Consider the following 27,782-nt stretch of genomic DNA (forward strand, 5'->3'; position numbering starts at 1 on the left):
TAGAACTGTAGAGGTATAAAGACCCAGAAATTGATTTTCTCCCCTGTATGTTGTTACAAACCTATATGACTTGGTGAAACCACTGATCTATATAAATGACTGGATTGCTCATGACGTCATAAAAGGAGAAGCCAGCGAGCCGCCATGTTGGTAATCCCCAGTATTTTCTCACATTCTGAATTAATAGTAAATCATCTGATTTTAAAGGGACTATGTGTAGCTTTTTAGGTATTTTATTATCTAAAATCAATATTTTATTAATAAATATGCCCTCAATGGTGTACAAATACCTATGCCAATGATAAGACTAATCCTCGTAAACGAAGAATTTATTATCTTTATATACATGGGATGGGTAGGTCCACGGAGGATTCCATGTAGTTCCACCATCTTGAAAAACTATAATAGCAGAGAGGAACAAAAAGTACTAGGCCAACGCGTTTCCACAATGCGTTTTCGTTCAGAACCAGCGTCACGTGACTGAAGCCAGCAGAAGCGGAGGAGCAGAGCAGTGAGAGGCGCTTGTCACTGCCGCGGCAAGTTTAAAAGGATGCACACTGCACGGTTATTTATACACTGTTCATTCATACAAATGCTGAGTCACAGGATGAGTCCTCATCGTCGAAAAAGTCGGAGATTACAAAAACAAGGGTTAATGTCAGGATAGCTAATGCAGGAGAAAGCTTTCAAAAGAGACCCTGAAGTTGCCTGCTTTCTTCTCGACAGGCAAGTCAATGTTACGGTCTTAATTACAAGCTTTTTTTTCATTGCTTGGTTGTGTACTTTATTATATAGACAGTAGAACAGTTAAAAGTTAAACAGGCTCTTTGATGAATAGCAGCTATTGAGTAAAGTAACGTTAGAGAAGGCGCTGATGATGATGATATCTAACAATGCACATACTTCAAAAATATAACGAGTAAAGAAGGCATTACTACTAATTACCATAGTTAATGTTTTTCACAATCAGTAATTCATACTGTAACATTCGTTTTTTGGTTGTTTCAAGTTTCAGTTTGTTTTAAATAACAAACCTGTTCACCCGAAGAAAAACTCGAAGTGCTATTATAAGACATCCTGTCATAGCTTTTTGGTACATAACGCCTACCGTAGATGCAACGCGCATTTGAAAAAGTGAGGCGCTGGAGAGCATTATTCGTTTGAATGCAAAATACAATTTCACCACTAGATGGGAGAAATTCCTACACACAGTCCCTTTAAAGAGGAAACATTACCTAACGAGTCAGCGTTTTTACATCTGAAGTCTCCCTGTACATTCTTACAGCACAAACGTCCTAATGGTTAAGTTAGAAATTTCCAATACTTATTACTGGATAAGTATTACTGGATAATTATTCCAATACAATACTTAAATTTACATTCATCTCATTAATGTAGCGAATATCAGATCAGCTGACGGATGAGACACCTTAGCATTTGTATTATAAATGTCACAGAGTGATTCTTCTGATAATATTCTTCAAAATAATCATATTTATGATTTTTTGCCATAATTGATCAGTCCTAAGCTAAAGTAGAATAACATATTGTGACGTATATCCGAGTAAATCGGATTATGGAAAAAGAAATAGATTTAGGGCGGGACATGGTTCAAACCACCAGTTGTTGATTGTCTGGAGGCAGATCTGAAAATAAGCTTGCAGTCAATTTAAGAAAGTGGTGGGGTCTGAACACGCTAAATGATTGAGGAAGTCTGGTCAATGTCACCAGAAAGTCTGTAGTTTCACAGGAATATTGAGTTATGACATTTTGATTAAGAATTACTCTAATTTCTGAAAAAAGAAAAAGACATGTTATCAATAAAATTAAAATGCATTTAGAAAATGGATAAATAAAAGCTGTTAAGCCATGCAGCGCGGGTATATTATGAGCAGCAGGTGTGATTGCACCTCAGCTTTTTGCTTTGGAGCCGAGCACTTCGATGCTGTGTACACTACTAAGAAGAGTGTTACGAGAACGAGCAAGCTCTCAATGGGACCTCTCCATTCTGGTGCGGGCGATACAGTGCTGCAGCGTGGTCGAATTCTCTCTCTCTCTCTCTCTCTCTCTATCTATCTTTTTTGTTTTTTGTTTGTCGATCGCTGCATCGGAGGGTGAGACTTCTCTGCGGATGACGATTCGGCTCTGCTGTCCCCTTCGGGTGTGACAGCGGTGCCCGAGTCAGACCTGGAGATGATGGCCATGCTTTCCCGGGCCCAACAGGATCGGGCTCGTGTGGAACCCTCCACCTTGTCCCGAGCCCTCGTGGCTGGACAATTGGTATCTCAGGGTGGTACGCGCTGGTTCTCAGCAACCCACCCCGATGCCTTTCTTCTCGGAGGTGCATGAGGAGCTCACTGAGGTGTGGACGGCACCTTTAACTGCCAGAAACCGTCCCAGTGGCTCCTCCTCCCTAACCAACCTTGATGGCGGGGCGGCTAAGGGTTACACACACATCCCACCAGTGGAGCGGGCCGTTGCTATGGCACTGAAGGACCTGTACGAGGGTGGTCATGATCCCCAAGTTCTCCAAGAACTTCGTGTCGCGACGGACCTTGCGCTTCGTGCAACGAAGGTGACCGCGCAGCCGGTGGGTCGTGCGATGTCCACTATGGTGGTCCAGGAACACCATCTCTGGCTGTGTCTGGCTGACATGAGGGAGACCGACAAAGTCAGGTTCCTTAACTCCCCCGTGTCCCAGACCGGCCTCTTTGGCGACGCGGTCGAAAACTTCGCCCAGCTGTTCTCGGCTGTACAAAAAAAGACTGAGGCGATTAAGCACATCCTGGAATATCTGCAGTGGGCACATCCTCGTATGTCGCAAAGCAGCCCTGTCTGCCTGTCGCCTGAGGCCCCTCTGTCTGCTCGTCACCGTGGGAGTCCTCCTGTGTCTGCCCTCGCTCCAGCGTTGCCGCAGCAGCCTCCCCCTCAGCTGCGCAGAGGAGCCAGTCGCAGGCAGGCCGCCCCCGTCCAGGCTTCTGCCAAGAGGGGCGGCAAAGCCAGGGGTAAGCGGCCCTAGGACAGGCAAGCCGGAGATGGAAGGGACTGCTCTTCAAGAGATGCTGACCGCACCACTCCCTCCCCTGGAAGAGGCCCGGGTAGTAAATCCTGTGTTTCCTTTTGTTTGTGTTCCGCCGCTGGCGTCAAAACCAGTGGTACCCAATTTTTCAATAAAAGAGCAGTTTCTTTCATCTCTGGGTCCGAAGAGGGCCCGGAGAGCAGTGGGGGGAGAGAATCCTTACCACTCTCATCCGCCTCTTCTATCGCCAGCAGGCAGCAGCATGCAGTTCGAGAAGTAACCAAGCCTCCTCCTGTGCCTCCTGCCACATGGAACCCTCCGCGTGGAGTGTTGCATAGCACACTCAGACCCCGCTACCGGCCGCCTCCCGGAGAGAGCCTCCCGAGCCGCATCCCTGTGTTCCATCTCGCTGCCCCACTGCAGGTATGCCCCACTGCAGGTCTCTCCGAGCCTGGCTAGCACTCCCCAGTCCATCTTGCTGGCTCATTCGGACCATCAGGCCCGGCTATGCGAAGAGGGCCAAGGGAGCAGTGGAGACCTCCCACTGCCAGCTGTTTTACTCCCTGACCGATGGAACATTCGGCACAGACGCACTGGCACACAGCTGGCCCCGGGGCTCTTGCAAATATGCGTTTCCCCCAGTGAGCCTACTTGCACAGACCCTGTGCAAAGTCAGGAAGAACGAGGAGCAGGTGCTTCTGGTGGCTCCTATTGGCCCGACCGGACCTGGTTCCCAGAACTCATGATCCTTGTGACAGTCCCTCCCTGGCCTATTCCTCTGAGGAAGGACCTTCTGACTCAGAGACGGGGCATCCTATGGCACCCGCGTCCGGACCTCTGGAAACTCCATGTGTGTTCCCTGGACCCTGTTCCCAGAGGTACTTAACACCATCACTTCAGTGCGGGCACCGTCTACGAAACGTGCGTACACCTTGAAGTGAACCTGTTCATCGAGTGGTATTCTTCTCGTCGAGAGGACCCCCGAAGATGTTTGATAGCGTCCGTGCTTTCCTTCTTGGAGGGTTGGAGCGAAGGCTGTCTCCCTCCACCCTCAAAGTACATGCTGCCACTATTTACTTACCAAGCACATGGCCTGCCCTGCCTGCTCAGGTTGCATGCTCACTCCACGAGAGGCGTTGCATCCTCCTGGGCGCTGGCACATGGCACCTCGCTAACAGATATCTGTAGAGCTGCGGGCTGGGCGACACCTAACATGTTCACTAGATATTATAGCCTAGAGCCAGAGCCAGTCTCCTCCCGGGTTCTCACCCTAAATGGGTAGAAGCACTGAGAGGCCCGTCTCTGTCCAACACCCTCGGTCCGGACGTGGCGGAGTGTCTGGCGCCAGGCCTTTATCCGTTGAATCCTTGAGAACCGGGTCTAGGGTGGGTCCCATATGTGTGACCCTGCGGGGATCACATATATATATTTGAAGACCTCCGGTGCAAAAGCCTCTAAAAGCCACCTCTGTCAAAAATGAGATAATAATATTGAGTGAATGCTCTCCGCACATAGTATACGTTCATCAAATACTTTCACTTCAAACTCACTAAATCCAAGCCTCAGCCCATTCAGAAATGCCGGTACTTGGGTAGAAACCTATACATACAGTATGAGCCTGATAAAAATGTTAATATTAAACAAAAACTTTAGACGGACTTAGAGGCTTTTGCATCTATAGTCTTAATTTTTCCACGGCTGCTCCTAAACGGAAGCCTGTGTCTTTCCCTTGGGCTAAGTCACCCAGTATTCATATGCAGTACAAACTTCGGGTTAGTCCATATGTATATCTCCACATAACTCCTTTGGGGAAGAATGTAGGTTCTCCTTCCTAACAGAAGGGCACGCTTTCCCAGTGTTATACAATAATCTCACTGTATGGGGTTATCACGGAACAACAGTGACAGCTATACTCTGTGTAAGCCCTCTCCTATCGTCCTTCCAGGCAAGAGGCTTGCACAGGGTGCTGGATAAGCTCAGCAGCTATGGCCCTTTGGTAGGGATTCCTATTCGTCGGTCTCGATGTGGTCTCTAAGTTACATATGGTAACCCTCGCTCCCTGAAGTAGGGAACGGAGACACCACATGCCGTCGCCACATCTGCTGCGGCCCGTTGGGGCAGCCAGCTCATCGGCTCGGCTCATCAGCAAAAAACTGAAGTGCAATCGCACCTTCTGCTCATTACATACCCGCAAATGATGCAAATGATTGTACACCAATGTAGAATTGAAAATAATCCAAGATATTTTAAATGAACAAAGATATTTGCTTGACTGTTTTTCTACCCCCTCTTCCTACCACAATGACCATTTGGAGTTCCTAAAGGCACAGAGGTTTCTGATAGTGATCTAGCAAAATGTTTGTACTTTGGGGGTCGATGAATTGTCACACCTTTAGTACAGTGGGGGAAGTGTAAATATCTGATTGGTCAGTTTGAATGTCTCACATCTGGGTTTTAGTCACATGGTAAGGGAAAGGATAAAAGAAGATTGTAACTGTTGCTCTGGCTCTTTTGATGCTCTGGCTCTCTTCTTCTCTGGGTCCCTTTCTTGGGGCTCTCGCTCTTTACCTCCTCCTTCCTCTTTTCTCTGTCTCTCTCTCTCAGGTAACATTTTTCATATATGCTGGGTACAATTAATAATAGAAGTTATCATCATCTTATACATCTATTTTGTAACTATTTTAAGTGTAACCATAACCATATTTTTCTACCATCTTGCTAATAACGTTTCTTTAGTCATTCGGCAGTTCTTGCGGCTTGAACCACTGCAGGAATTCCACCCTTACACCAATGTGCCTCTTTAACGAGATTCCTTTTTGCCGGTCTCGAAGTGGTGTCTCCATTCCCTCCTTCAGCGAACGAGGGTTACCATATGTAACCTAGACGTTTTTTTCATTACACAAAGCTATTCAATGACTCAAATTCTATTAATTGTAAATAAGTGGCCAATACATTCTTCAGAATGTATCTCTTTGTAAAGAAAGAAGGTTTGGAAGAACATGAAGGTGAGTAAAAGGTTTTAGTTGAACTGATTCTTTAATTAGCACTTCTGCACTTCTATCATTTTGTGTTTTGCAGAAGTTCCTCAAACAGGCCTGTTGTGATGAGTGCCATACTGACGGGCAGCTCAGAGTGGTGTGAGATCTCCCAGTGTGGCCATCTTCCAGCTGGACGCTGCACACTCTTACAGCCAATCTGTCAGCATTTACATCCCAGGGCAGTTCATCTCACTCTTGCTCTTTCTTTCCCTCTAATCTCATCTCTGTCTATGTTTCTCTTTCTTTACTTCTCTGCTCCCTCGCCGGTTCCCCCCCCCCACCCCCCCCACCCCCCTTTACCCACAATCTCACTCGTCCCCTTCATCTTTCTTCGCTCAGTCTGTCTCTTACACACCACAGGTTCAAGAGCAGTTTTTTTTCAGAGGTATTGTACTGCTGGTCCTCCCTCTCCGTTTCTCTCAGTTCACAGCCTTTTAGAGCAGACGTATGAAAAATCATGACAATCGAGCCAAAGGAGTTTCCACAAACAGCACAAAGCGAGTGATAACTGGTCTGGCTGTGTAGCTGCGGGGCTGAGTGAAGGCCTGGCTCTCTGAGTGAGTAATTGCTCAGGCTCTCTGGCCGAATTGAGGGCCTTGCACAAGCTGTCTGTTATGTGATGTAAGAGTCAAATGGCATGCCTGCGTGTGCGAGTGTGCACAAGGAGGAAAAAAAAGAATGAGAGAGAAATGGAGAGTATGTGCGAGAGAGAGAAACAGAAGAAGCAAAAAACTGTAAGGAGAACAAAGGGTGAAATGATACATTGCCATGTTGTAACTGCAGGGTTTCTATAGTCAGGCTCACTAAGGACCAGGCCTCCTCTCTCTCATTAAGATGTCAGTGTAATTTGGCAAATGTAGCATGACGACATGCGGCAAGTAATATCCTAATGATCGCACAATGGGCTTCACAGAGCCTGCAGAATGTCATCAATCTCAGCCCACAATCCTGATGACAGATCACTGGAGAAAGGCAAACAATTATATAAAAGAGCATAGTTACCAATCAAAAAATAATGCAACATGGTATTGCACATCCAGACAAGCCAATTCCCCAACGAGATACAAATTAATATTTCTAGAATGCTGTTAATTAAATGTACATGAATGGTGTGAACATTGATAGGGTGGGTTGGTTTGTCACAGAGCTAGTGAACTAAGAAACGCAAAAACGCGTAAGCTAAACAATAAAACTATATAAAACTATAAAAATGTATATGCATTTCCTTGGATTTCAGGTCATTTTCCCTACATTCAAATTTGACCGATTTGCAAGTCTGCATCCCTGTTTGCTTATTTTTAATATTCTAATTCTGTAAGCTAGTTCTATTCTGAACAGGAACACAACCCTAGCAATTACTACAGAAGAAGTCTTTCCAAATATCAGCAGGATTTCTCATTGCATTGTATTGCATTATAATAAAGAAGCCCGGAGGCTTTATGTCAGGGGGGAGATATGTTTGCATTTAGTTTTGTTATTTCATTAAAACTGATTAGTTTGGAACATACTTTTACATCACTGATAGGGTTGTGAATCAAACATCGATTCCAATTCTGGAATCGGATACTTAAGCTCAGGAATGTGAAACTTGTCTAACGAGTTAGCTCAAAGGGGAAATATTAATAATAACTCATAATTATCAATTATGATTAATTATTAATATTTGGGTCAGTTAATTGGATTAAAGGTAGGGTAGGCAGGAATTTTCTAAAAAAAAAATAATCCAAATTTGTTTAAACTTTCTTTATATATCAATACATAATTAAAATGTAAGTACTCTGAAAAAGAGAGTATACAAATCGAGTGTCTGTAGTCCTCTCAGGACTGCAATAAACACAGCTACTTATTCCATTCGCTCCCACCCCCTCCCTTCTGGGCTCCTTCCAAAGCCACGCCCCAAAACACATGAACGCGCGATGCCGACGTCTGCAGCTGGAGGACGCATTTGCCAGTGCCAAGCGGAGGAGAGGAGCGCAGTGCATGTAGTGACATCATGTCAGAATCACATGTAATAAAATACCTATCTTTATCATTATGAATATAAACAACTAACATGGCTGTTAGTACTCACTATCAAGCTAGCATATCGATACGGGTAAAATTTTAAATATATTGAGTTTGATTCGGTAACGAGCTAGTAACATAAGGCAAAGCTAAAAACAGGTTGCATTGATACACGTTTTACCATTACCATCAGTTACACTGTGATGAAGGTGAATTTCGTGTAAGATTCATAACATATACGGTGTTTTGCATGTAAGCGCTTCCACGATGAAAGCACTGTTGGCTCTGAAGTCAACTCTAAAAGGGGTTGGTCTGAAGTAGCTTCATTATTCATAGGTGTGGTTTGGGCGTAACGTGAAATAAACCAATCACAGCGTCATCTCACATTCCCTTTAAGAGCAGGCGCGCTTGTTCTAAAGCGGATTCCTATTATAACGGCGGATTTGCCAGGCGCGCGCCAGGAGCGGTTCACAGCCAAGGAGAGCAACGCTCTCGTCAGGGACGTTGGGGATGGAGAAACCCACCCAAATTAACTTCGGTTAAAAAGGCGTATGATAATTTGGGTAAATGTGTAAGCTAGATGTATGCTTTTATAATAAATTGTCTATCTATCTATCTATCTATCTATCTATCTATCTATCTATCTATCTATCTATCTATCTATCTATCTATCTATCTATCTATCTATCTATCTATCTATCTATCTATCTATCTATCTATCTATCTATCTATCTATCTATCTATCTATCTATCTATCTATCTATCTACTGTATCTATCTATCTATCTATCTATCTATCTATCTATCTATCTATCTATCTATCTATCGTAATAATGTATGATTTGCAAAAATGAAAACTGCTGCTTCTGTGTAGATGAGAGAATCAAAGTGTATGTGCGTTGTGCACACGCTACATTGATTATGGCCAAGCATGCGCTCTTAAAATAGCATATGAATAACATGCGCAACGCGCCACTGACTTTAAACTATTTTTTTCCTGGTTAGTGGCGCAATTGTTTTCTAAACCTGCAAAATAGCATGAAGGAACGTTTGCGCCGGAACACGCCTCCTTTTTTGCGCTGAACCGTCCAGGGAGCGCAAGTTCATTCCCTAGTTTAGCGACGTGCTTCTGTGGAGGGAAAAGCGCGCTTTGCGCGGGTGCAAAATAGGAATGATACATGCGTCGGTGTACAAAGTCAATTGCGCTGGGTGCAAGATAGGGCCCATAATGTATATAAGGTGACATTAGATCCTAAAACTTTTTGTACTCATGGTCAAAGTGTCAAGTAAATTCGTCCAGTAGACTGAAAACAATTCTATATACAGATGTTAATGTAGTATAATTCTACTGAACTACAAGTGTTTGACATGGAAATAAGCAAATACTCTTATGGTATATACTATTACTATCATAGATATACTATCATCTCCGATCATAAAAATTAATGATAGAGGCAGCAAGACAGACTTAAATATTTATACCGTAAAAACTCTCTCCCAGGTCTCTCCGTCTCTCCTTGATTTGTGTTGATCTTAGAACTCATGCTTTATAAATATTTACAGCAAAAGAGACACCGACCAATGAGCCAGCAAGCCTTGTCTTTATGTCTGGATGACTATAGAACAAAGATAAGAAAGAGAGTGAGAGAGCAAGTAGGGCATATATCTTGCCATGCCTCGCTGCCCACTAACAAGTATAATGCTTCCACAAAAACAAAGGTGCTCAGTTACTGTCTACACTACAAAGGAAAGTCAGAAAAATATATCCTAGGGGCGAAAGCAAAGGTAAAATACAACAGTACAGGTGAAATACTGTGGGTCCAAACAGTCTCTGTTCTGTTAAACAAAAGACTATTTTCACAATACTGTTTTGATTTGCTACCCTTGTTTTGGAGCTGTTTTAGTGTGACAGGGTCCATATCTCCTTATATCACTGATTACTCAAGTCAATGCCATTGCATGTAAAATAGTGACTAGGATAATCTTCAGAATTTTTCCTTCAGTGTCCCAAAAGACATACGAGTTTGAAATGACTCAATTGATGACAGAATTTTCTTTTAAGGATGAACTTTAACAGTATCTTTGGCATTAAGTGAAGAGGTGAATATTAAGTTAATAGCATATCGTCACCACTGCCATTAAGATAACGTTCCTCAGGGGACCGGTGTCTCCCTTCTGGAGGTCCAGGAAGGGCGTAATTTCTTTTTCGATCAGCAAATGACATAGTGTTTCCATTGGAGTCTAGCTGAATCTACATGTTACACTTGATAATCATATCCGCACCATTTCGTTTTAAATCTATATCCAACGTTGGCTAGCAATTTAGCATTAGAGGATTAAAAGTCCATTAAAAAATGGATATTCTGTATTTTTAGTAGGAAAGTAAACCTTCCAGCTCTGCACTGTGCTTAAATTGGGATGTCAGTGGCAAGGAATCCATTTATTGCCCTGAACATTTCCATTTAAAAATGACTTGGGTGATGAATGTAAGACTCACGGCGTGTGCAGATGGCCCCAACATGACGGACTACTCAAATGCACACTGCATTTATCAGACTTTTCTTGGGGAATATTCTCTCTCTCTCAACCTTGCCCCTGAAGCTTTACGCCTTATGCCTTATGTTGTAACTCTGTCTTTAACCTCGTTCCCCAACTGCAGGCGACTGATAAGAGCAGATGAGACCCAGGCTCTGAGGAATTCCTGCCACACCACTGAACTCAAACTGCTGCCCAATGCAAAATGCAGCGTGAGCTTAGCACAGTCCTGCCATCTGCTCCCAGCCTGAGCCTTTCGTCAGGCCTCTGAAAACCCCTCGATTGTATGCACTTCCCACATGAATATCACAACTAATATAAAAATCCACATTCTCAGGGATGTCCTGGGAATCTTTATCTCACTATTAACTGAAAATTGTATTTCTTTTGCAGGGCCGCTATACTTTCAGGGGTGATTTCACGATTATCGGTCACTGACATAGCCATTCACTATCTGCAATGTTTTAGAACCCAATCCACTTAAGGACATATGCAAATCAGGTAACTAACAAAACATTCAGTTGATGCAGACTATCACAATCCGGCGTACTTTGTATCTGCACTGTTCCACAGCGATCCAGACAACTGAAATGGCTCTTTAAAATGCAGAAAGTGCGCTTGACTAAACCATGCATCTGCATATATGCCCTATTATGCCATGATTGGCAGAAGGGCTTTTACACATGTCATCCTAAACCACACTTTAAACTCTGGTTGGAGAAAGGTTTCACACCTAATAGCCTATAGAAGTGGGTTGCTGCATTCATCCAATAAATGACACTGACACTACAAATAGAAATGTACAGTGTGAAACGTCCACATGAATAACCCAATATTCTGTTTATCCGGGGTTTAGAGTGACTCAGGGTTAAGTATTTCAAATGAGCAATGAAAAGCCCTAGAAAATATACCCAAACATCTCCTTTCATTTTTTGGGGGAAATTAAGTTAATTGTGCTAAATAGTTTTTTGCAAATTTGCATGTGCAAAATATAATGAGTATAATTTAAATAAAACAAAATGTATATTTACACCAAGTATAAATACCCCGGCTTAGGTTTTTTTTTTAACTCCGCCCACCATTGTCTGATTGAGTCATACACAATTACAGAGTGATTAAGGTGGGTGGTGTTAGCTTGACCAACCCGAGTTTGAATCCAACTTTTTCCTAATTCATTCTTCTCCCTTTTCCCAAAGCATATCAGCTCGGAGAGGCGTTTATTTTAAATAAAAATATTAAAGAATAAATTTTGAAGAAAATATTCAAAAAGTGGGAATAAAGTGCCTAACGAGAATTTAAAGGGGAAAAAGTGTTTATCAGGTACAGTAGGATTAGGGGTAGGTGTCGGGCATTAGGGACAAGGACAAGTAATGTCCCAAATTAAGGTGGTATCCATTTATAATTTTAATATATATAATAATATACACCAAATATGTTTTTTTTATAATTTAAAACAATACAATGACAGACATCCCACCTCTCCTGGAAGGTCCAGGAGTCTCCTGCATATTGATTCAGCTCCCTGACACACGCATATTATACACAATATCCCAGAAATTAAGCAAGTGAGAGTGCTTCAACCTGATATTAAAGTCCACATGAAATCAAAATTGACCATATTTACTTTGTTTGCCTAAATTGATCGTTTTGTGGAGAACAATTCATCCATGCAAGTCAATCCACACAAAAAAATGTTTTGGCTTCGTAATCTTTAATCAAAATCTGAAAATGCCCCTCCCCTCTGCATTGGAGGACCTTCTCTGATGACGTAGGTTTGAGGAATTGGTTTGGGCAACGCTTAACCACTCCCCTCAAACCGTTAGTCTGTTATGAGCAGAGATGGAGAGGAGGAGCGCTAGAGTAAAACCCTGCCCTCTGTTCAATATTCCGTTTCACTGGGAAATGCGTCACAACACTTGAGAAAAGTCGTTTGCAACTTCCGGTTCACGCGGACTTTAAAATGCGTTTTCGGTGCACCGATCAGCCAAGACGCATTACTGTTTCACCTGGGATGTTCCAAATCTTTCTTCTGAATTTTATGAAGACCCTTGCATTATTATTATTTTTGTCACACTCTACATCACTTTCCCTAGTTTCGGCACACAAACACTATTGAATGAACGAACCTGTGTTAGGTGGCTTATGCGAATGAATAATAGTATAAATCAATGTTTAAATATAAATATTATGGGTTTCCAATCTCACGGAAATTCGTTTTTGCAGGGAGGGATGTCTGCAATGAACAGTATTTGCCTCTATTTGCACTTTAACACAGAGAATACTGATATTTACTCTTAGTGTACACAGCATTTAATGCTGTTTCCACTTTGCAAAGAAAATACTTTTGTTTCCATTTACATTTAGTGTAGATTGCATCTTTCGCCATTTGCATTAGCGTAGATAGCATCCATTGCTATTTGAACTAAGTGCATATAGCTGCTGCCTAAATAAAAAGATGGCTTGTTTGCGCTTGAAACTTGCCATTAATATGTAAATACTCTATACAGTAAACTAGTAAACTATACAGTAAAAGGCTACCCTTTTAAGCACAATTCACCAAAAACAATAAAATCAAGAGTCCAGTCTTATTATCTTGCTTCGCAAGTAAATTAATCTTGTTTTAAGCATGTTTAGATGTTTTTACTGGGAAACAAGACATTTATTTGTAAAACGTGGTAAAACTATTTTTACTTCTCAGTGGTTTCTATGTGTAGTAGATGTAGATCATTAAAATAGGGCACCAGTGGGCATTAGAAGCTCATATGAGGTGACCATTGTACATGAGGAGTACTGATGACAGTGGTGAGGCTATCAGAGAAATGAGCACATGTGAGGGCAGTCTGTGTATTGATCTTCTCCTCTAAAAGAGGTTGGCTCCTAAAATCCTTCTGTAATGAGAGGGGAGCTGGGGAGAAGGAGCATGGAGAGAGACGGGAGGTAGAGAGCACGACGATAATAAAAATAAGACAAAATAATATAATTAGTTATAAAAATAATTCTTAGCTCAATTAATTAAAGCTGAAAAGATTTACTTAATTACTGTTGTTGCTTTCTTTGGTTTACTTAACTATTTAGAATTTCTATCAAATTTAGCTTTCTTATTACAAAAATGAAACCAACAAGCAGCAGGTTGGAATTTTTTTATATTATTATTATTTTTTAAATAAAACTGCAACCACTATTCATTACCATATTTGATCAGGCATTCATTACAAGAATTAATTAAGAGTAAAAATCAACTTAGCACACACGAGCATAAATAATGGATGGTTTAGCATTATTTGACATGTTTGACCATTTTATTAGAACTGCTGTTGATTTTGTCATCAAGTTTAGTAAATGATTACCTTGTGTTAATATCAATGTTGAGGTTATTTGTGGCATTTTAAGATGAATCACATAATACCATGTAAATAAAGGAGACATTTTGAAAATAACTGTTTTTCTTATTCAACTAAAGAAATCTAAATGTAATCTAAATTGCTACAAATTAAAGTAGACTTGTCATATCAACTTGACACTTAAGGTTTACTCAAGATGTTTATTTAAGTGAATGAATTAGTTTTTCTTTCTTTTTTTTTAAATATGCAAGCTTTAGCCTTAATGTCTTTAAATTCTCTGAAAACCTATGTATACAGTGAGGAGAACATGAGAGAATCAGGGACCAGAATAGATAGAATCAAGAGTATAGGATCAGTGGCGACGAGGACTCATGTATGCAAGCGTTACATTTACATTGTCGCTCTGCCTGAAGGCACAGGCCTCCCTGCTGCCCCGCACAGCTTGTAGATCAATTAAACAGTGCTCTGCTTCCATTCATCACCACACTAGAGTGACAGTACCAAGCTCTTCTATGGGCCTTTCTCTTTCTCTCAGCAGGATTCTCAGGGCAGGGAGCAGCCCCATAGTTCTGCAAACACTGTTTAATCCTGCTTACACATCTGCATGATGCCAGGCCTCCTGCGTACAGCTAAATTCACCACAGGGCAAAACATTTGCATCAACTCAAACACACATATGCCCATGCAACCGTTTAGGACGGTAACAAGTATAACCGGCAATGCTTACTGTATGTCATGTTTGCTTTTAATTGGTGGCAATATTAGACAAGCTTTTTTTTTTATTATCTTGGTCAAAATATTCCAAACAAATACAGCATGTGTAGGATAGCTGAATGTGTTAGACCAGTCTTTTTTTTTTTTCTGTGTTCTGTTCCCATTTTGCCTGCCTGGTTTTAGTTAGTTTCCATGGTTCTTAATTAGTTTACACCTGTTCTGTTTCAGTCAATCATCCTCTATGTATATGTAAGCTTTCAGTTTCCTGTGTTCCGTTGTCCGGTTTCGTTTCAGTTTACGTGGTTGTGATATCATTACTCTTTGTGAGTCTCCTGCGTGTTAAGCTTTGCAATTATTATTAAAAATGGCAAGTTTGTTGTACTCCATTCGTCTTGTGTTTATTACAGCCAATATTATTAGTAAATTTTAAACAAAAACTAAACCAGTGTCACCAAGTAATACTGTATACGCTACCGTTCAAACGTTTGGGGTCAGTAAGACATTTTTTTTTTTTTTTTGTAATGAATTATTTTATACAGCAAGAATACATTAAATTGATCATAAGTGACAGTAAAAACTTTCATATTGTTACAAAAAAAGTTTCAAATAAATGCTGCTTTTTCATTCCTAATTAAATGAGAACTTGGTAACTTTTTTAACTTAATAAAACTGTCTAGAAATCATTTGGATGGTTAAACAACCTGTTCTGGTGATATTGGTGACTTTCCCCGCTCCCCCCAGCGTTTCCAGGCGGAAAACCAACCTTGCAACTTGGGGACTACCGTCCCGGTAAGATAGAAATTGGAAGTCTCGTGAGAAGCGAGAATGAGAACGAGAACGAGCGCGAAACACGAATAGCTTTACGGCAATTCGACATAAACACACACTCGGTAGACATAGCTCCACACGATACAGTTGGCTTTCTCCGATCAAAACAAACACACATGAGCAGCGGTAGAGAGGGGGAGGAGGCCGCCGCAAGTGAGTTTTTTACGACCGTGTTGTGAAATATACGCCCCCCCACAGCTGTAGGGGGAGCTCGTGGGGAAAACATGCTACAACAAAAGGGAAAATCAGCGAAGAAGTGACTAGAGTTCGCTAGAGTTGCCGAGTTCTCCTTTAAATAATTCTGAAAAAAGTGTATCACGGTTTCCCCAACAACAACAACAAAAAAAAAATGATAACAATAAATGTTTTTTGTGGAGCAAATCAGCATATTAAAATGATTTCTGAAGTATCATGTGGCACTGAAGACTGGAGTATAGGTGCGTTCACGCCATGTTGAAATTACCTTAAAGCAACACTAAGGAAAATTTTGTACCTTAAAATAATGTTTCCAAAATCGTATCAGTGGTTCATCAAGTCGTAACAGGGTGAAAGGCACTTCTGGATTTGCTTTGCAGCCCTATATCTGCTATAACCACACTATGCAAGTTTGCCAAACCGGGTCGCGTTTCTGTAGTTTGAATGAGACATAAGCAAACTACAAATTTGACTTGCTTTAAATCAAGCGTTACAATAGTCATTATTTAGTTTTTCTTCGTTTTTGATGTCGCAATATATCATACTTTCATGAAATCATGCAAGATACTCTACCTTGTCTGTGGACATCGTTCATTCCAAAGCCGGTGCTAGATAAACAGCGAGCATGTGTGGGACAGTAGGCTGCGGGCGGCGAAATTATTTACGACAGCGGTAATGGACAATTCCGCTTCCAACCTGCAGGGCCACCGAAGAGGAAAAGTTCCTTAGTGTTGCTTTAATTACGACATTTTAAGTAGTAAAAAGTGTTCATGTTCTCGTAGAGCTCGTAATTACAGTTTGTAAGAATGGAATTTTCTGAGAGCTCTTATGTACCACCTGACCGCTGCAGATTTATTCAGGCCTTGATAGTGGTGCCATAGAAAGGCATATTTTATTTCTTTAATAAAATTGTAGAAATCATTAGATTAACTGTCTACTGCACAATGCATCTGAATAACATGATTTTAAAATCTTTTTCTGGCTTGGAACACCATATGTGTAACGGTCACCAGCTGGAGTGCCCTTGAGAGCCACCAGAGGATTTTTTGCCTGTTCCGTGGATTACTCTTTTGCCTCTGACCCCTGCCTTGTTTGTTTGTTTGTTTGGCCTACCTGTGTTTTGACCTTTTGCCTGTATATTGGATTACATGTCTGGATTGGCCCTTAATTAAAGCTGCATTTGGATCTCAAACTTCGTGTCTCGGAGCAGTTCGTAACAGAAAATTTCGCCACACCAAGATCCAGCAGCGATGACCACCATGAATCCAGCAGCACAGATTATGTTTCTCCGTCAGGGAGACCGGCCCATAGATGAGTACGTGAGAGACTTTATTGAGCTGGCACATTTGGCATTTTACGATGAAGTATGCCTAATGATATTTTACCGTGGAGGACTATCCGAGCCGTTCAGCTCCCTTATGCCACTTCATCACCCTGGCTGGAATCTTCAACAGTATATAATCCATGCTCTTTTGCTGGCCGGTTCACCTCTTACTGTGGATTTTGCAGAAGAGCCCCGCAAACTAGCAGTATCCACTAAGCCTCAGTCACTTCACGTCAGCCCTGCCGAGCCTCAGTCACTTCACGTCAGCCCTGCCGAGCCTGAGCCTCTTCACGTCTGCCGATCCAGAGACCGTTCACGTCACGTCTGCCGATCCAGAGACCATTCACGTCATGTCCGCCGAGCCAGTGTCTCCGGACAGGATGGCCGCCGCCGAGCCAGTGTCTCCGGACAAGATGGCCGCCGCCGAGCCAGTGTCTCCGGACAAGATGGCCAACGCCACGTCACCTGAGCCCTCAGCAAAGATGGCCGACGCCACGTCACCTGAGCCCTCAGCAAAGATGGCCGCCACCATGTCGCCTGAGCCCTCAGCAGAGATGGCCGCCACGCCTGAACCTGAGCCCTCAGCAAAGATGGTCGCCGCCACGGTGTTTGTTCCTGTCCCTGAGCCGGTTCCTGTTCCTGTTCCTGAGCCGGTGTCTGTTCCTGCCCATAACCCCATAGCCGCCCCCAAGGAAATTTTGGGGGGGCAGGAGGTCCCTTAATAGGACCATGTCTGGTTCGCTCTGTAGCCCTGAACCGCCAGGTCCGCCTGGTCCCCCTGAACCGTCTGCTCCGCCCTGGTCGCCTGCACTGCCTGCTCTGCCCTGGCCTCCCGTCTTGCCGCAATCTCCGGGTCCACTTCCGCTCCACGGGCCTGGCCCTCCATCCCGCCCCCGGGTCCGCCTCCGCTCCACCTCCCTCCTGAACAATTTTAGAGTGCTCCTTTGAGGGAGGGCTATGTAACGGTCACCAGCTGGAGTGCCCTTGAGAGCCACCAGAGGGCACTCCACACTAGACTATTATCACTCCCTCACAAACTACATTTCCCATAACTCACTGCCCGGACTCATCATCACTGATTGCATTCACCTGTGTCTCATTACCCTGTTAGTCTCAGCCTATTTATAACATGTTCACTTATTCACTCACTGCAAAGTTTTGTATGTTGTTGCACTGCATTTCCGAGCGTTTTCCCTGGTTTAATGTCTCTTGGATTTTTTTGCCTGTTCCGTGGATTACTATTTTGCCTCTGACCTCTGCCTGTTTTGTTTGTTTGTTTGGACGGCCAACCTGTGTTTTGACCTATTGCCTGTATATTGGATTACGTGTCTGGATTACCCCTTAATTAAAGCTGCATTTGGATCTCAACCTTCGTGTCTCGGAGCAGTTCGTAACAATATGGAACATTGTCCATTGTTAAGTACCATTATTAAGTATCTAAACATTAAAGTAAAATAAAAAATATGTAATAAAAGAGTTTATAATAGCTAGATACACATACCCCTTGGCTGGGAACGATCACGTTAGATTAATGTTTGCAGATTATATTCACATGAGGATGCTTCATTCTGACTTGAGTGATTCACACAGTTTGAGGCATTTAGATTAAACCAAGACAGAAAGCCTGTTTTACAAGTCTGTGAAAAGATTTAGGTGTTCAGAAACAGCTGACCTGACAGGAAAAGATGAAATATTGCGCTCTCAGCTTTGTTTGAGCCAGATACTCCTGGGAAGAGAGATCTCCATCCAACTTGCTTCCAATTACATCTTCATGCTCGTGGCAGTGAAAGAACGAAAGCGCTTACGGAAACAGAAAGAAAAAAAGGAAGATTAGACTAATTCTTACTTGATATACCAGATATGTTTGAAATGGACACAAGGTAAGGGACAAAAAGCAAGTGCTTGACATGCCGGGCAAATGTCACCGTGTTTTTAACCCGGAGTGGAAAGAGAGAGAGAGACCAGCGAGAGACCGTCGCCACAGATGGTATCCTGCAGCCTACAAAATGTCAATGGGTTTTAACCTCATTTGACAAAAGCAGAGCATATCCTCCCAGAGTATGATCCTTCAGTAAATGTCAGGGAGGCATTTCAGCATCTCTCACTTTCCCTAGAGACACAGCATACAATACACAGCAACAACACGGGCACGACCAGTGCCAACCACTGTAAACAGATTTAGTTGTGTAGTCATAGCCATCGAATTTAAAGGGTAAGGAAGCCTGTCAAACACATATAAAGTTTAGCTATGGGCTTAAAGTCAGAGACGGGGGCATTTTTGCGTTATCTTATTGCATGTGGCATAAATGAGTGTTTGATGGACTGTGATAATGGGGTCTATAAATAACTGCTCCCATCTGTTCATCTATCAGTCTGCCTCACGGCAACACATATTAGACAGCCCTTTGCTCCAAGAATCAAAATGTTGTGCTTCTTAACTCGAGGTAAAAAAAAAAAAGGATATTATTTTTTCTTTAGTTTACGAATGTCAGGGGCTCACGCCATCTCTGTCGGATTGCTAAAATACCAGAGAAAATGCAGAAAGACGGGAGGAAATTGGTCAAAGGATGTCATGACCTGTGGTAATGGATCAGCATGTCAGACATATCAGACTACCTCTCGCTATCAGCAGATGTTAAATGCCTCAGCTGCTAATGTCTTTCTCCTTGTGTAAGGACATCAGTCTGTCTGAGACTGCTGCAGTGGGGATCTCATATACTTTTAGCGTCTTCCGAAAAGAAAAAAGAAAAAACGAGCTGAGGATCTTTTACATTCTCTGTCTAGTCCTTTGTTGGTTATGTTGAAGCCTTGTTGTTTGGGGTGTATTAGCTGAATCTAGGAGGGTATCAGTTAACACACACACACACACACACACATACACACACACACAGGGCCAGGGATGTTGCGGCCACTGCTGAGATGGCATTGTATTTCAGAGAATGCTGTAAACAGCACTTTTCAGAACAGCCAAGAACAGCACTCATAAGGGCAACACTGACCTCAGACAATATGGCAAAGCTAGAAGGAAAAAAACTACTTTACTTATATTTGTATATATCATATGCATATAAAATGCATTTGGCAGACATTTTTATCCAAAGTGACTTACATTGCATTGAAGCCATGCTTTACACAGTTCATGCAATCCCTGGAAATCAAACCCATGACCTTGGTGTTGCTAGCACCATGCTCTACTGTTTACTTACACTCTAGATAGGGAGGAATACTCAGCAATATGCATAGAAGCAGTAACCTCAAAAACTTATTGTAGCTCAAGAAGTCTTGCATGGCGCTTGCAATGTCAAGGTCATGGACCCAACTGATGCATTGTGTATACTTTGAATACAATGTCAGATGTCAAATGCATAAATGCAAATGTAATGTAGCTAATAGTATCAGTGTTCAAAATTACTTTATCTACAATCTAACATCTACCAGGCTTTAGTAATATTTGCTACAGAGAAAAGGCTGAAAAAGTGTGCAATCCAAAGGAGAGAAAAATGTATATCTTGTTTAATGATTACCTTAAATTTATCAACAATATTCGCCAATAAAATACATGGCTAGCCTTCAAAATATGGCTACTGTAAAAAAAAAAAAATAATAAAAAAAAAGCTGAAAGGTACAGAGAGATTAATAAAATGTAAATGTAACCTGGATGAGTAAAGTGGAAGAGCGATGATTCATGGTGCCGTCAGCACCAGCTTACGCAAGAAAGCCTCCATCATTAAGATCTGCAAAATCTTTTGAGCAAAATGTCACAAATCTGCAGAAAACAGAGAAAAAGAAAGAAAAAACAGGTTGATCTGCAATTTATGTGTGACTAGTTTTTCCTAAATAGTTGTAAGAGCATTGAGCAGCAGCAAACAGAACTGGAAAAATAATGAACAATAGGTTTTCTGTAGGTCTTCAAACTCCCACCATCTGTCATTGGTCAGTCAAACAAACAGCCTTGTCCCCAAACTCACATTAGTTGAGCCTGCTCTGATAGTTCAACAGAACCACATGTATGTATATGTATATATATTTCAACATTCATTCAATGTCCCTCTGTCTTAAATAAAAAATAAAAAAAAATTAAGGTGCGGCTCCTTTAAGTCTTCTCAGTAAATGGCCACTGTTATTATTGGCTAACGTCACTGCACAGGAAACAGTATCAAAGCCCACTCACCATTGCGTGTGAGTACGTGTTATGAAAACATTCTCTATATAAAATGTCATTTACAGACAAAGCATTATGAAATAATTTACTTAAAGGTGCTGTCTGTAAGAATGACAGCTAGTGGTCAAAATCGGTACTGCAGTCCAAATTCAAAATATCAGAGATCGTTGTTTCCCCCGCCCCCTCCTCCTCAGACTCGACGCCAGTTAGAGGACACGCAACAGGTACAATCAGATTTGACAACGAAAGCCGAGGAGGAGACTTACAGACTGTAAGTTTATGAGTTGATTTATCAGCGTTTTAATATGCTCTCGTTCATAGAGATTTTTAGATGGATATCGAGGCTTTTTAGGTTGAGTGGAATCTGCAATCTCTGACCCAGTTTGTTTGCTCATTTCCAAAGCTGCAATTCGCTGTGTTTCCTGCCAACTGGCATCCCGGGTTGTCGAAATAGAGACAGAGCGCATTTAGGCCACGCCCACACCCAGGGGGAAAACAAACCAACCGTCCCCATTGACTTTGCATTGCGAGAGGCTGCCTCCTTGTCATTTCTTGCTTCTAACAAAAGACAGAAAAATGCCTAAAAGCTGCTGTGTGACAAGGTGTACAGAATACAAGCTAAAAAACCCAGAAATAAGTTTTTATAGCTCTCGACCCCAAAAAAACGAGTGTTTAGGACATAAAAGTGGATACAGGCAGTTGAGACAGAGCGTCACGTGTCTCATTACTCTGAGAACTAACGTACGCCCGCTGGAAGAGACCGTAATCGGCGACACAGGATAGTTTATCTTACAGAAATATAATATAATAAACTGACATTTGGATATTTGACTCACCAGTGACCAAATGTTTAACTTACTGCACACGTAGTGTATTTTTAGTGCATACTGAGTGTCAGGATCCCACAATTTACCCATTCGTTCCAGCCTGTATCCACTTTTATGTCCTCAAACGCTCGTTTTTTGGGGTCGACAGCTTATGAAAACTTATTTCTGGGTTTCTTAGCTTGTTTTCTGTACACCTTGTCACATAGCAGCTTTTAGGCATTTTTCTGTCTTTTGTTAGAAGCAAGAAATGACAAGGAGGCAGCCTCTCGCAATGCAAAGTCAATGGGGACGGTTGGTTTGTTTTCCCCCTTGGTGGGCGTGGTCTTCAGATTATGACGCGTTGCGCTCTGTCTCTATACTATTGGGTGAGTGGCGAGTGGGCTATTGGGCAGTGGGCGAGATCACACAGACCAAAACAAAAACCGACTGACAACACGGAACGTGTAAAATAATAAGCAAAATAACTGGCTCTAGAAGTGTTTTTCAGAGAAACGATTATGTGAACTTAGTATGTTTCCTAAATATCTGCAAACATATTATGGTATTTTTATGCTTTAGTAGAGTAAAAAAGTTACATACAGCACCTTTAAGGTTTGTGATGCAGCTACTGTCAGATCCAATCCAGACAGATTACAATTCTCAGACACGATCCGGGACGCCATAAACATAAACCATCTACCTGTTTCCGGTGCTGGGATCATTCTGAAATCTGTACAGAGACGAGCTGTTTAAATTTGACGCGTCAAAGGAAAGCACACGTTCTCACACTTTTCCATTTATCGACAAACTTATAGGTGAGTATGAGTATGTCAGAAACTGAATGCGCATCTGTTTATATCCAGTATCGACAGCGTCAGTAAATATAATGTGTTCTATTCGCTTTTGACGGAACTGACATCCAGTGTGCGCAAATAGGCGACTGAATGCCCGTGGGCATGGATCAAAACTATTCGTTGATGTCTTGCTCTGGAGAGACAGGGATAGCTACTAGTCGGAGTAATGGGCATGCCGATAATTTCTACAACAGAAACTAATAGTGCGTTCAAGTCATGTTGAAAATGTTTATTTTTTCAAGCTGAACGCACATGAACGCCACCACAAAGTCGTAAATACAAGTGGGAAGCTTTACAGTTTGGGGGCTTGTCAGTGAGAAATGCAACAATATTTATAGGTATTTTTTGACATTTTTTTTTTTACAACAAAATTACATATAATGGCACAGTAATATAACAATATAATATGTAAAGTTTACAGTATAGCTTCATAAATTAATTAAAAACATTAAAAAGCAAAACTCACCTGATGCACATTCTTTGTTCTTCATTTTCTGGAAATGTTAATTAAATTGTCAATTAAAACCTTGCTGTATTTTTGTGTAGTTAATAGATGGTACACCGCAATCCTGCTCCGACAAAAGCACCAACTCGACAGCAAGTTTATTCTGACCAAAATCACTTGCACATCACATCAATATGCACATCACGTTATAATTATGAGTTTCGTACTCATAGCTACTTCCTAGGAGACAGCACAAGCAAAGGTGCAGTCCAGAACTGCAGTGGACCCAAGAACAAACATAAGCTCAAACTAGTTCATCAAGGGAACACTTCTGAGACCATATTTACTGTGTGCAGAAATGTAAGCTACTTACTACGTTTGTTTGCACAGAGAAAAACATGAAAGGAGATAATGGAAATACCTCAAAGGCATGAAATGGCCATTGTCTTTGATTTGGCTTTTAGGGATGGAAAATTAATTGTTACACTTCACCAAAGCAATAACTGAACTCAAAAAGATAAAAGCTGAAGGTTTGTGAGGTAATTAATGAAAATATTAAAACCTCAGTTCTGTGACCCTGATAAAAAAGAAAGTGCGGTGATACTCTTTCTGATGCAGAACGAATACAGTTTGAGAAAAATAGTTAAAATGTACTGCAATTGTACATCCCCTAACTCAGGCACTCATTAAAAACATGCAAAAAATATTAATAAAGAACATAGCAGCATAATGTCAAGCACAAAAATAATCTGCATATCTTTTGAAAAGTCACATGCAACGTGATGTTGTTTTGAACAGTAATGAGAGCCAACTCTCAATCTGCTTTCAGGCTGATTTAGATGAATTAAATCAGCCTGAATTAAATCTGTGATATTATTTGGAATAGGCTTGCTCTAAAATGTCAATCAGTTTGGCACACACTGGCACTGGCATAACACTGTTTCTTACTATCTCTTTTTTTAGAGAAAAAAATACAAAAAACTCGTATTAAATGATTTAGACAAAGAAACGCAGCAAGTGAACAATTGCACTTAAGAAGAAAAAAAAACTTTTTCAGAGGGTACATGAATTGTAAATCAATCAAAAATGAGATTTCTCATGAAATCTTTCCAAAGGCTTATTTTGCAGATGACCCCGTAACCACGTGGGACTGATGAAAACATTTATTGCTTTCTGAATCTGAGCTCTGCCTCGCAAGTCTCACAAAGCTTATCATATAGTACACAAATCCACAGAGAGATAATTAAAATATCTTCACAAGGAGGCGGCAGCCCTCACCTGACCCTGTCAAGAGCTGCATATCAATGCTTTTGACGTCTCCTCTCCCCCGTGCACAGCTGCCGTTCAACTTGGGTGTTCTGCACAGTAGTAATGAGGTAGTCCGCAAATAAAAGATCTTAAGAATCATTCACTTACATTTAAGGCAAGAGAGATTAAGAGTCAACAGCATGATTCATGCTTGCAACAAACTTTGAAAAATTCATAAACATAAATGATATCACATGCTGTGAAAACATCAAGTGCAAAGGCTTCTAAACAAGGACTGATTTAAATTGCTATGGCACTAGAGATGGAGACTTGATCAAGAGATATTCTTTGCAATTAGGAGTCCTTCATTTTGTTTATGCCTTCACTAAGGTCCTGTAGCCCTTGCACCGGGCTCAGGGGAAAGGGGACCCGTCAGCAAATAATTTGGCCCTGGGCCCTTAGAAGTTTAAGGGCCCAGTTTTTGGGGCCTCGCAATTTTTACTCAATTCTGACTTCTTTTTTTCAGAATTGTGAGATATAAACTTGCAATTGCATGTTACAAAGTCAGAATCACAAGCGAGTTTATATCTCAATTCTGCCTTTTTTTTCTTGAAATTGCAAGTTGATATCTCACAATTCTGACTTCTTTTCTCAGAAGTCAGAATTAAGAGATATAAACTCGCAATTCTTAGAAAAAAAGTCAGAATTGGAGTTTATATCTCAATGATATAATGATATAGTCGCAACGCAATCACAATTTTATATCATGCAATTCCGACTTTATAACTCACAATTGTAAGTTTATACAATTTTAGAATGAAATAAATCACTTGATAACCTTTTCTGTGTGAAATAATACCTTATTTTGCAACTTCTTTGCCAAGAAAACAGAACAGCTTTACAACAAAAAAAAAACAGACGTTTCAACAGACAAGTCAATACTAGTGCTTTCATACAATTATAAGTTTCACATTTCTGCTTTTGAAACCTTAAAAAATTGGCCTCATTTACTTAACAATGATTTTTTTTTTGGGGGGGGGGGGTGCTGGGGGGGGGGTTCTTTTTAAAGTAATCAACACAAATGCTGTCGATTGATCTTAACTTGTAATGAACCCGGAATATTCCTTTAAGGCACCAAACCTTGACAGAAAATCCAACGAACACATATAGAAACATTTACAGGGGATTGTTTTCGTTTCTGAAGGCGCTCAGCTTCCCATCAAGAAAATGTGCTTTTCTAACGTGACAAAACGGCCCAATGAAGAATCCATAATTATAGCCTGCTGCCATAATAATGTCCTATAAGCAGTTTCAGGTATAGCTTGCAAGCTGTGGTGAGAAAGTCACTAAGCAAAAGCCTTCGAGCCCTGCTTGATTAGGCATCGTTCCACTCCGTAATGCCTTTTAATGGAGTTTTTACATGCCTATTCTGCATGCATATCAGAGGCGGCTATAAGACGGGAGTTACTTTAATGGCTCATCAGACCCTCTCTGAGCCCCACTTGACCCTGAGGAGCTGCTGTGTATTAAAAGTAATTTGGTTTAATGATGCAAGAGGAGTTGTCATATTGGATTTCTTTCATCTGTCAAACCTGTGGTTTTGATGATATTGCATCTCTTTTACCAATGTATGGCTCTTGAACTTCACAAGCCTTTCAAAGTCACCTGGCGTTAGGGAGTACTTTTGTGATGAACAGATACGCACCAGTGTTACTGACAAAAATGTAATAATCTTCAAGGGCAGGGCATGATTTCAATTAAAAACATAAAAAGAGAAACACAAGGACGGAAAGTGCTGTGATTGAAATAGACATTACCCATCATTAAAGCAGATCATCAGTATGATAACTGATATAAATCAGCAGGTTTTGCCTTTGTTAATTAAGACTTGCAGCAGGTATAAAAGAATATCTAATTCATTCATTGGAGTGTTTGATAGCAGTGTCAGTGGTGTACCACCTAATCTTAAGGGCCTCCTGTGAACCAGGGTTAGGCAAAATTAAGAATGGAAGAATTAGCTCCCTTTCAATTCATGAGTGTGAATTTGAATTATATTTGTTGTACCTCACTGGAAACTGAATTGGAATCTATAGCTCGAACTATCTGTCCGTCTCTATCCATCTATCTATCATTATCTATTTCTATCTACTATATATATATATATGTGTGTGTGTGTGTGTGTATCTATTTATCCATCCATCCCTCTATATCTATCCCTCTATATCCATATATCCATCCATCCAACCATCCCCATCTACTGTATATACTGTATCCATCCATCCATCCATCCCCATCTATAAACTGTATCAATCCATATCCATCTATATACTGTATTAATCCATCCATCCATATCCATCTATATACTGTATCCATCCATCCATCCATATCCATCTATATACTGTATTAATCCATCCATCCATATCCATACTGTATCCATCCATCCATCCATCTATATACTGTATCCATCTCCACCTACTGTATATCCATCTATATACTGTATCCATCCATCCATCCATCTATATACTGTATCCATCCATCCATCGTTCTGTCCATAAGGCCTACAGAATAAACCTACAGATTTCACAGTTCTTTTAAACTTCTTTCAAAACTTTCAACCTGGAACTAAATTGGAATTTAAAAGGCATTTTTTTAAATGCAGTTGTGAATGAATGGCACACAACCCTGCTGAGAACCATGAGATGGGCTCGCAAGTGGTGACATCAAGCACAATTTTGAACTGGGGATGAAAAAGTATTGCTAATAGAGTCAGACAGTGATGACATATGTGGCAATTAAATCCCCTTTTAAATACTTTTCTCTTTATTTAACCTTTTCTGATGTGTAATATTTTCCGTTCATCTTTTTAGATTACTGTCATGTAGTAAGTATAAATCTGGTGGGATTTAACAGTTTAACTGATCAATACTAATCAGAACATTAAACTGTGATGTACATAGAAAAAAGCAGGGCCCAGCTGTTCAAAAAAAAAAAAAAAAAAAATCTGAGATCAGATTATCGTGATCCCAGCATAAGGGTGGATTTCAGGAACAAAAATGTAATAAAACTTTAAAACTGGTAAAAAAAAAAAAAAAAAAAAAATTCAGCATTTGTATCATGTAATAAACACACATTTTTTCTATTTTTGCTTTTCTATTGATTAGTTTAACCGTTAAAGTAATAAAGTAAAGAAGACATTCGGCTTTTCAGTTAGGCTTTTCAGCTAGCCTTTCAGTACAGTAAAGTAAAAAAAAAAAAAAAAAAAGATTTTAA

This window comes from Scardinius erythrophthalmus, assembly GCF_964197995.2.
Source record: "Scardinius erythrophthalmus genome assembly, chromosome: 6".
In the NCBI taxonomy this organism is placed as follows: Eukaryota; Metazoa; Chordata; class Actinopteri; order Cypriniformes; family Leuciscidae; genus Scardinius; species Scardinius erythrophthalmus.